Source organism: Mastomys coucha, unplaced genomic scaffold (assembly GCF_008632895.1).
Source record: "Mastomys coucha isolate ucsf_1 unplaced genomic scaffold, UCSF_Mcou_1 pScaffold14, whole genome shotgun sequence".
Lineage (NCBI taxonomy): Eukaryota > Metazoa > Chordata > Mammalia > Rodentia > Muridae > Mastomys > Mastomys coucha.
This window is the reverse complement of record NW_022196896.1, coordinates 111,234,135-111,244,195: the sequence shown is the minus strand read 5'-3', so window position 1 is coordinate 111,244,195 and position 10,061 is coordinate 111,234,135. Positions and strand designations below refer to the sequence as shown.

The following is a 10,061-nucleotide window of genomic DNA, read 5'->3' as shown; positions in this document are numbered from 1 at the left end:
TTGGGAAGGATTAGACGTGGTGTACCCTGAGGAAGTACATGTCGGAAGGTAGTAAGCTTTGAGGTTTCGAAGGCACACACCATTTCCAGGGCTCTCTCTCTATTCCTGCAGTTAGAGGTTCGAGCTCTGTAGTTCCTATACCATGACTGCCACTTATTGCTATGATTCCCTGCCTTGTTGGACTCTTGTCCCTCTGGAATCATAAAAGCCCAAATAAACTCTCCTTTAAGTTTAAGCCTTGCTCGTGGTACCTTATCACAGCATCAGAAAAGTAACTGCTACAGGTCCCATCTTCAAAGTATTTCATTATGTGTAAAGCAAATATCACCACATCTCCAAAAGTTGGAAAGCTAAAAATGATTATGGTCCAAACGTTTCAGGCTGAACGCCATCCAGCGGGAATTTCTAAAGGTGGCTGTGCAGTAACAAAGTGCTACCACCAGAGGGCAGGATAGACTTTGCAGAGACCCGTGCTGCAGGGAAAGGCACAGCTGGGGGTAAATGCAAATTTCACTAAAGTTTTCCCTAAACCCACCCCAGCACGAGATCTCAGCTTTCGCTCTGCTTTCTGTTCTCTGTACTTGCTATTGACCAGAATTGACGCCCGCCAGGAGGAAGGCTGAAGTGTCCCCTGCGGATTCCCCTAAACCCAAGGTGGCTAACTGGGGAGGAGGGTGGAGGGTGCTTGGGATGAGGTGAGGGAGAGGATGGAGGGAGGCCTTGACTCTCAGAGGACTCCTTAAGCGAGTCTATGAAATAGTCAGATACCAGACAGGTTAATGCACCACAGAAAGCAAACTTAACTAAGGAACAAGAGAGGTGCTTAAGCATCCTTTTGGAGGAGAGGGGAGGGGCCGTAGGCAGCCTGTGAAGTGCTTTAGGGGAAGGGATGGTGGCTGGAGAGCGAGTTTCTCAGAGAGTTGACTTTTAGCTTCCTCTCCTGGCATGAGACAATCACGCTTCTCTGATGAAACTCCCAGGGAAGCACCGATGTGAGAGAATTCTCTCGAAAGATCTGCCTCTAGGCAGAACGGGGCTTTCAGAGAAAGCCTCCCTCAGCAAGTAATGTTTCTCATTGCTCATCTCAAAGGGTTCCAAAGTGGTAGTCTTGGGCCTCGATGGCCTGTACTCTTTCCTGTAAGAGGGTCAGGACAAGAGCCGTTTACCGACCAGCCTCCGTGGAGCACCCGGCCTGAGATCATATCCTCCAGGGAGAGAAGGGGTGGAGTCTACCGCTAGAGGGCCACTGCTGATTTCCCCTTAGTGCCCTACCCAGCTCCTCCTGGGGTGGAGTAGGCTGGGGTTGTGGTTGCGGGGGTGGGGGGGCGGGGGTGTTGGGAGGGGTTGGGAGGTGGGGGGCGGGCGGTGGAGATTCTACTTGCTAGCCCCTAAAGCTGTGTATTTGTTTCTTTTTATCGCACCAGTGGTGGAGTTTGGGGTGTATCCACCAGCGTTCAGGAAAGGACCCTAGCAATTTCTTCCTTCCAGAGGAAGAGTTAAGGGCTAGGATGAAGGCTTAACACTTCCCCCTTTTCCAAGTTTCATTCCTGGTTTCGTTTTCTATTGTTAAAATTTCAAAAGTGTACTCAGACCCTGACTTCCCAGCCCACCCCCTCCCCACCCCCAGCCGTGGCCTAATCGAGGGAGGAGTGCAGCAACTCCGGAAATCCTTCTTTGCTAATAACCAGTATCATTTTGGGGGCACTGCTTCTTTGTAGAAGCTATAAACCAGCAGAACAGAAAGCTGGGGTGATCTGCCAAGACTTTGCTCTCACTGGGTCCCGTTTTTGCCTTTGACCAGCTATGTATTCTCTGTCAACACTATCCAAAGCAATTACAGATTCAACACAACTACTATAGAATTTTCAACAGCCCTTCCCACGAAATTCTAATAGTTTGGGTCCCTCCCCTAAACAGAGATGCAGAATCTCAGAGTCTTATGGTACTGTAGGGGCCCCTGAAGAGCCAGCACAGTCTTAGAGAAGAATACAGATGGATGGATGAGTCACACTTTCCATCTCTGAAACATTCTTCAGACCTACATTTACCAAGGCAGTGGGGTGCTCTGGCATGGGGACTAAAAAATGGACTGAAGAGATAGCATGGAGATATATGAGCAGACATGGATAGTGGGTTTTCAGCAGGTATGTTAAGACTAAATTGAAATGTTTAATGCTTTTGAATTTCATACACAGGCACTGTATTTACATCATTTCCATTCTCCTCTCCCCTCTTCCCCTTCACTCCCTTGCAAAGTGGTAGCCTCTTCCACTTTTGTTATTATTGTTATACTTATACAATATATGTATGAATGCATGTATGTATGTATGTATGTATGTATGTTCATGTGCACAGCCTGAGTTCCTCTAGTGTTGCTCCTATGTCTGTGTGTATAGGGAGGACCACTTGGGATCAGATGATCTATAAGGGGGCTCATCTCTCAAATGCAACCTCTCAGGAGCTACTAATTGCAATTCTTTATTATTATTATTATTTATTATTATTATTATTATTATTATTATCATCATCATTATATGTAAGTACATTGTAGCTGTCTTCAGACACACCAGAAGAGGCATCAGACCTCATTACAGATGGTTGTGAGCCACCATGAGGTTGCTGGGATTTGAACTCAGAAGATCAGTCAGTGCTCTTAACCATTTCTCCAGCCCCTAATTGCAGTTCTTGATGCGGGGACAGGGAAGGACAAGCACACATCTGCTCACTCCCAGACAGGGAACCAGTTGTGGGTCCAGGGCCATTCAGAGATTCACCAGTCTCAAGCTTTGGTTTTAGTAAAGTAAAAGATTTTTATGAAAACAAATAAAAATGGCCAGGACCAAAGCAGAAAGAGTTCCCCAGGTAAGGCCCTATCTATTGTTAGTTCAAAAATAATAAAGGCAGAAGCCATAAAGTTGTAATTTGGGGGAGCCAAATTAACTCATATCCTGTCTGGGAGCAGGCAGGGCTTGATTTTGTAACATATGTCCAAGCAGGTACCTTGGTGATCCAAGCAACAAGGGTTTCATACAAAAGTGGGACTTAGCAGTTAGCCTGTTTGATCTTGTGACCCCATTACTTTGTTAGGAATAGCTGAGGAGGTGAAATATTTCTATAACGATCAGTAGGTTTTAAGAATAGCTCAACTGCATCAGGAAATGGTCTATCTCGGGCTAGCTGAGAGGATACATTCAAAGTAGGAGCAACTTCCTTATGGCTTATAGAAGCTCAAAACAATTTTGTTTTTTACAAGCCTTGCCCAGGAGATTCATCCTCTAAACACAATGTTCACCATCAGGGACACCATGACAGACCAAAGTTTGGAAACAATGTCTAAGTTGGTGAACTACCGTGTTTTACTGGGGTTACTTTCAGGAACAGAAATGACACAAAGCTGCTTCACCAAATACCACCCCAACAAAGCCAACAGCTCAGGAAGCGAGGAATCTGGAACACAGTGTCCAGCCTGCAGGCACGTCAAACAGGTTGGGCAATGTCCTTTCCTGGTGCCTCGGATGGTCTAAACCTCGACCAGACAGCTCAGCTGGTTTCTCTTTCTTCAAGGAGCTCTTCTGATCTCAGAATCCATTCTTTGCTGCTTCTCCAAGAGTCTTCTTAGCACCTCGCAGTACTTTCATCTGAGAAGGACTCTGAGCTCTGACTTCTTACTCTGGCAGAGAGGGGCGGGATGGATCTGGTCAATTTCAGGAGCTTCCTGAAGCTGTTGAGTTGCTTACCTTCTTGATTGAGGATTTTACCAGCAGGATGGAATGTTTCAATCTCTGAGGAAACTGTTACACAGTATTCCACCTCTTTCTCCTCTCACTACATTCTTTCCACCTCATCTCTTGCAATGATTCCTGAGCTTTGGAGGGGGGTCCACCTATGGCTAGGAAGCAGGCCACCATGCCCCAGTAACAAGTCACTTGTTATCTGGAGCTTCACTCAGTAGTTATGAGCTGACATTAACAGCAACAGTGCCTATGTTGCAAACACACATATTTAGAAGGAAGTTGAACAGGCACATCAAATTCATCTAGATAATCCATATAGAAATTGCTTTCCCATCGAGGCCTCTGACCTCCTCAGCTGCATGTTTTTGTACTGGCGTGCACTACCAGATGGGAACTCCCTTTCTTGGAGTGGGCCTTAAATCTAATGGGAAGCTTTTACCCATGACAGCTGAGCCACTCTTGCACAATCAGGCACATCCTGCTAGAAAGTCGGTATTTCAAAATGCAGGGACAATAGCCAAGCAGAAGCGTTGGGTGACAGTTCTCCACCAGCAGCCTGTGCGGCCCCTTTTGGTACTATGGAAACCAGCCAGCAGGATGTGAGTTTCTGGTTATGTCACAGCTGAATTCCTCACCCTAAAGTTAAAGCACAGACGTGTAGTGTCTTCAACAATAAATAAACATGTTTAGAGCCAACTGCAGTAGCAAAGCCTATATAATTCGAGGACCCTCAGGGGTTTCCCTGGCCAATGACTCACAGGGAGGTAGCCTATCCTGGGCCAGAGGATTTTCCCTTTTTCTTTTTTGAAGATTTATTGATTGATTTAGTGATTGATTGATTGATTTATATATGAGCACACTGTAGCTGTACAGACAGTTGTGGGCCTTCACGTGGTTGTTGGGAATTGTGTTTAGGACCCCTGTTCGCTCTGGTTGGCCCTGCTTGCTTTAGCCCAATGATCTATTTATTATTATTCATAAGTACACTGTAGCTGACTTCAGCCGCACCAGAGGAGGGCATCAGATCTCATTACGGGTGGTTGTGAGTCACCATGTGGTTTCTTAGATTTGAACTCAGGACCTTCGGAAGAGCAGTCAGTACTTTTACTTGCTGAACCATCTTGCCAGCCCCTAGGATTTTCATTCCCTTTCAACACCTGTGTATGCTCTTTTTAGATTTAAACTCTTTAGCTGTTGGTTCAATCACTGGAGAATGCTCAGTGGCACTAAAGGACATTGACCCTAGGACAGCCTGCATACATTGGTACTGGGGCTTGCAGACACCACATTTCACTATTGTAAGTATGTATGCCACTTTTGTAGGGTTTGATTCCGGGATACATCAAAAGGAGTTTGGCCTTTAATCTAGACCTTTGTCAGATAAGCTGTTTTTACAGTCATTGGAAAAGTGGAACAAGTTATGGATTCTGTAAGTGTTACAGCTCTGAGGGCAAAGGTTTTGAAGGGACTCTAACCAGCCCAAGCATGGTAAACAAGGCCCTGGCAGGCCTCGCCCTTCTCCCCCATTCCCTCTGCCTAAAAACCATTAGATTACATCTCTGAAATTAGCCACCAATGTATAGTTGCATATTTGGCCACTTCCTCCTCCTGAGGCTGATTACCAAGGTTTAGCTATAAAAGTATTGAAGTCCAGTAACCAAAAGGCCCCTTTGGCTCACCTAATTAACATGCCTGGTAAAAATTAAACACCTCTTAACACAGGGTTGCCTTTTTACCACTATAGACTGCCATTTTCCTATGGGCCACATCTGTCTCCTCTCTATGGAGAGACAGTCCTTTTCCTCTCCCGTGTTCCCTTCTCCCCCCATCCTCTATCTCCCGTCTTTGTCTCTCTCTCTATTTTATTTATTTATTTATTTTTTGGTTTTTTGAGATAGGGTTTCTCTGTGTAGCCCTGGCTGTCCTGGAACTCACTCTGTAGACCAGGCTGGCCTCGAACTCAGAAATCCGCCTGCCTCTGCCCCCCAAGTGCTGGGATTAAAGGCATGTGCCACTACTGCCCTGCTCTCCACCTCATTTTGTGACTGGATTTTATTGCATCTGGATCTTGCTGATTTTTAGACTGGTGGGACAGCAAGTCCCAGAGGCTCCTCTGTTTCTGCCTCTCTAGAGCTTGGATTGCAGGTTCACCTCTCCCTTTCCCTCTCCTTCTTCCTCTCCCTCTGTCTCTCTTTCTCTCTCTGTTACTTTCTTTTTTTTCTTTTTCTATAATCAGGTATCTGTGTAGCAGCCCTGGCTTCCCTAGATCTAGCTTTGTAGATCAGGCTGACCTCAATCTCACAGAGCTCCACCTGCTTCCACTTCCCAAATGCTGGGACTAAAGGTGTGTGCCACCACGCCTGGCTGTGGTTTTTCTTTTTAATGCCAGTGTTCATTGGTTCTTTCGTTACTGTTGTAACTTTAAAATCCATTGACAATCCGGTCATCATTTAAAAATGCACAAAAATCTTTTAGAGAGATTTGTTAATTCTGATTTTATGTGAGTGAGCATTTTGCCTGTGTCTGTGTATGTGTACCGTGCATGTGCCTGGTCCCCTTGCAGTCTAGAAGAGGGTGTCAGATCTTCTAGAGACTTATGGATGGTTACAAGCCATCGTGTGGGTACTAGGAACTGAATGCAGGTCCTCTGCAAGTGCTCTTGACCTCTGGGTCATCTCTGTATCCCCATGTTTGGGGTTTAGATTTGGGTCTTCATGTTTGTATGATAAGCATTTTACCAACTGAGCCACTTCTTCTTTATTTATTTTATGTGTATGAGTACATTATAGCTGTAAAGATAGCCATGAGCCATCATGTGTGTGGCTGCTGGGAATTGGACTCAGGACCTCTGCCGGCTCCGCTTGCTCCCGGCCCAGCTCGCTCCAGCGGAATTCACTGTAGCTGTCTTCAGATGCACCAGAAGAGGGTGTCCGATCTCATTATGGGTGGTTGTGAGCCACCATGTGGTTGCTGGGATCCGAACTCAGGACCTTCAGAAGAGCAGTCAGTGCTCTTACCCGCTGAGCCATCTCGCCAGCCCGGAATATTTTTTATTAATATATTTAAATCATACAAAATAGTGGGTTTCATGATCTCATTATATTCCATCTCTCACTAATCCCTTTCCTCTCCCCAGCCAGCTCCCTTCTATTTTCATGTCTTTTTGTGACCCAGTTGGTTTTGTTAGGGTTGTGTACAGGTGCACATGTGTCTCATCTGTGGCTGTACCAGTGAAGAAAACATCTCCCCAGTTCAAATACTAACAAAGCATCATCAATCCTCAAGGTGGGTGGGCCATCATGAGTTCTCCCGCTTCTTTGACAGAGTGTTGAGGGCTCTGACCTTGTGGCGATCTTGGGTAGGCAGTCATAGCTGGCTTTCTGCTATCCAACCAGTGGGCTCAACTTGCCCTGCTGGTCAGTGTTTTGCACGTGGGGTCCACTACTGACTACTGATGGGAATTCTCTCTCTGTGACCAGCAAAGCCCCTTCTTGAACGGTGAAAGCTAGCCAACAGGGAGAAAGCTCCCGGACCAGGTCCAGCTTGGGTTCTCTATGACCTGTGACCAGGCTCTTGGTATCTTCAGCGATAGGATCTTACCATTTATTTCTCATGGACAAGTGACAGGGTTGTCGATTGCCTGCATTGTTTTGAAGGTTGCAGAAGGCCTCTCTGGTCCATAAGTCATTGGTACTAAGATCCTTACTAATCTATAGCTGCTGGGAGTGTCTTTATCCACCCACACAGGGTGCCCTGTTGAAATAATTTAATTTTTTATTAGTTTAACAAACATTGGTTTCCTTAGTGTTCTTCCATACACAGTTTTACTTGACCCCCTCCACACACCCTTCTCCTCTCTCAACCTCCCTGCTCCATCTGTCTACTTAGGCTTTTCCACCCCAGGACCCTTCCAGTTTTAACTTACATTGTTCTACTACACACAGACGCTCAACACACTGTAGTCTTTTTTCCCCCTTTTCTTCTGGTTTTTACTCTTTCCTTAACACGCAGTCGCTCCCTCATAAATGCATCCATATAAATGTTAGAGACTAGGATCTACTTTGTCTTGTTTAGGGTTTTCTTGCCGTGAAGAGGCACCGTGACCATGGCAACTGTTATAAAGGAAAGCATTTAGCTGGGGCTGGATGACAGTCTCAGAGGCTTCGTCCATTGTCATCATGACAGGAAGCATGGCAGCATGTGGGGAGACATGGTGCCAGAGAGGCTAGCTGAGAGTTCTACATCTGGATCTGCTGGCCGAAGAATGTGTACCACACTGGTCATACTTTAACATAGGAGACCTCAAAGCCTTCCGCAGTGATACACTTCCTCCAACAAAACCACACCCACTCCAACCAGGCCACACCTCCTAATAGTGCCACTCCCTATGGCCAAGCATTGGAACACATAAGTTTATGGAGACTATCTATTCCTATTCAAACCATCACAACATCTAGGTGAGAACATGCAGGGTTTGTCTCTCCAAGCCTGAGTTACCTCATTCAATATAATATTTTCCATTTTTATCCACCTCCCCTCAAATCTCACAATTCCAGCTTTACAGTTGAGTAAAATTTTATTGTATGCATCTGCTATAATTCACAATCCATTTAAAAATTTTTTAAAGTCTTAAAAAGAAATCAAAACAGGGTTTTTGTTGTCCATGCTGGCCTTGAACTCATGGCTCCTCTACCTCAGTCTCCTTAGTGCAGGAAACGTGTGTGTACCACCATGTCTGGCTTTCAATTTTTCGTTTGGCATTTTAAACACTCTTTGATAGGTTTATCTTTATTGGTGATGGCTTTTGCTACCTCTGGAAATGGCTTTTTTATTTTTATCTCAACTTGTTGCTTGCTTGTACTTAAAAACACAGTGGATTTTAGCATATTGGGGTTGAATCTAGATACCTTGCTGAAATTACTAATTAAGTCTATTAGTTTGCTTATAAATTATTTTAGCTTTTTAAAGTATATGGTTCCATGAAAACAAGGATAGTTATATTTATTTATTTTCTTTCATCCCCTTTCTCCTCCTTCTCCTCTTCCTTTGCCTTCTTCTTTGTTTTCTTTTGTGACAGGATTTTTCCACGTAGTCCTGATTGTCCTGGAACTTGACCTATAGACCAGCCTTTGTCTCACATGTGCGGGGATTAAAGGTATGCACACGACTGGCTAGTTCTTTCTTTTTAAAGATTTATTTATCTATTATACGTAAGAACATTGTAGCTGTCTTCAGACACTCCAGAAGAGGGCGTCAGATCTCATTACGGGTGGTTGTGAGTCACCATGTGGTTGCCGGGATTTGAACTCAGGACCTCTGGGAGAGCAGTCAGTGAGTCTTCTCACCAACCTCTAGTTATTTCTTTTAAGGTTTGTTTAAACATTCCTTTTTCTGACCTGTTGTGTTGGCTAGCTTTCCAGTCCATGTTGAATGGAAATGGCGATAGTGGTGCCTGTGTCTTGTACTCAGCCCGAGTGGAAAAATATTTAATAGTTTGCTTCCAAGTTTGATGCTTGTCACAGGATTTTTGATGGTAGGCATGCCTACATTCTCCATTAAATCAGTCCATTTACTTTCTATTATTTTAGTTTTCTGAGAGTTAAAATAATGAACAAGTGTTTAATTTTATTAACAATCTTTTCTGGGATTTCTGAAGTTAACATTTTTTTTTAAATACCATTATTTCTGTCGGTGTGGTGATATAGTCCTTGACTCTTTTTTTTTTGGTTTTTCGAGACAGGGTTTCTCTGTGTAGCCCTGGCTGTCCTGAAACTCACTCTGTAACCAGGCTGGCCTCTCGAACTCAGAAATCCTCCTGCCTCTGCCTCCCAAGTGCTGGGATTAAAGGTATGTGCCACCACTGCCCAGCTTTAAATGGATTTTTAAATTTTATTTTATATGCACTGGTGTTTTGCCTGTGTGTGTGTGTCTGTGTGAGGGTGTCAAATCCTCTGGAGCTGGAGTTGGAGACAGTTGTGAGCTGCCATGGGGGTGCTGGGAGTTGGACCTGGGACCTTTGGAAGAGCAGGCAGTGCTCATCACCACTGAGCCATCTCCTGCCCCCTAGTCCTTGAATGTTAAATGTTAAATATGCCTTGCATTTCTGGAAAAGGTCCTCCTTAGTCATGTGTTATGCCTTGTGAATGTTTCTGGATTGGAATCACTGTTTTGTTTTGTGTTTCCAGCCTGCATCTGAAAAAGATACTGACATGTTACATTTTATTAATTTTATTTTATATTTTACATCTTTTTTAAATTTGAGTGTCAAGATTTTTCTGTCTTTCTATAGTAAATTGGGAAGTCTTTCTTTCTCCTCCTCCTCCCCCT

General features: G+C 44.6%; 1 pseudogene; it reads left to right on the top strand.

Annotated features, from left to right (window-relative positions):
* The first annotated feature begins 542 nt into the window (after nt 1–542).
* The window catches only part of LOC116089486, a 23,838-nt pseudogene continuing 14,319 nt past the window's right edge, over nt 543–10,061 (top strand).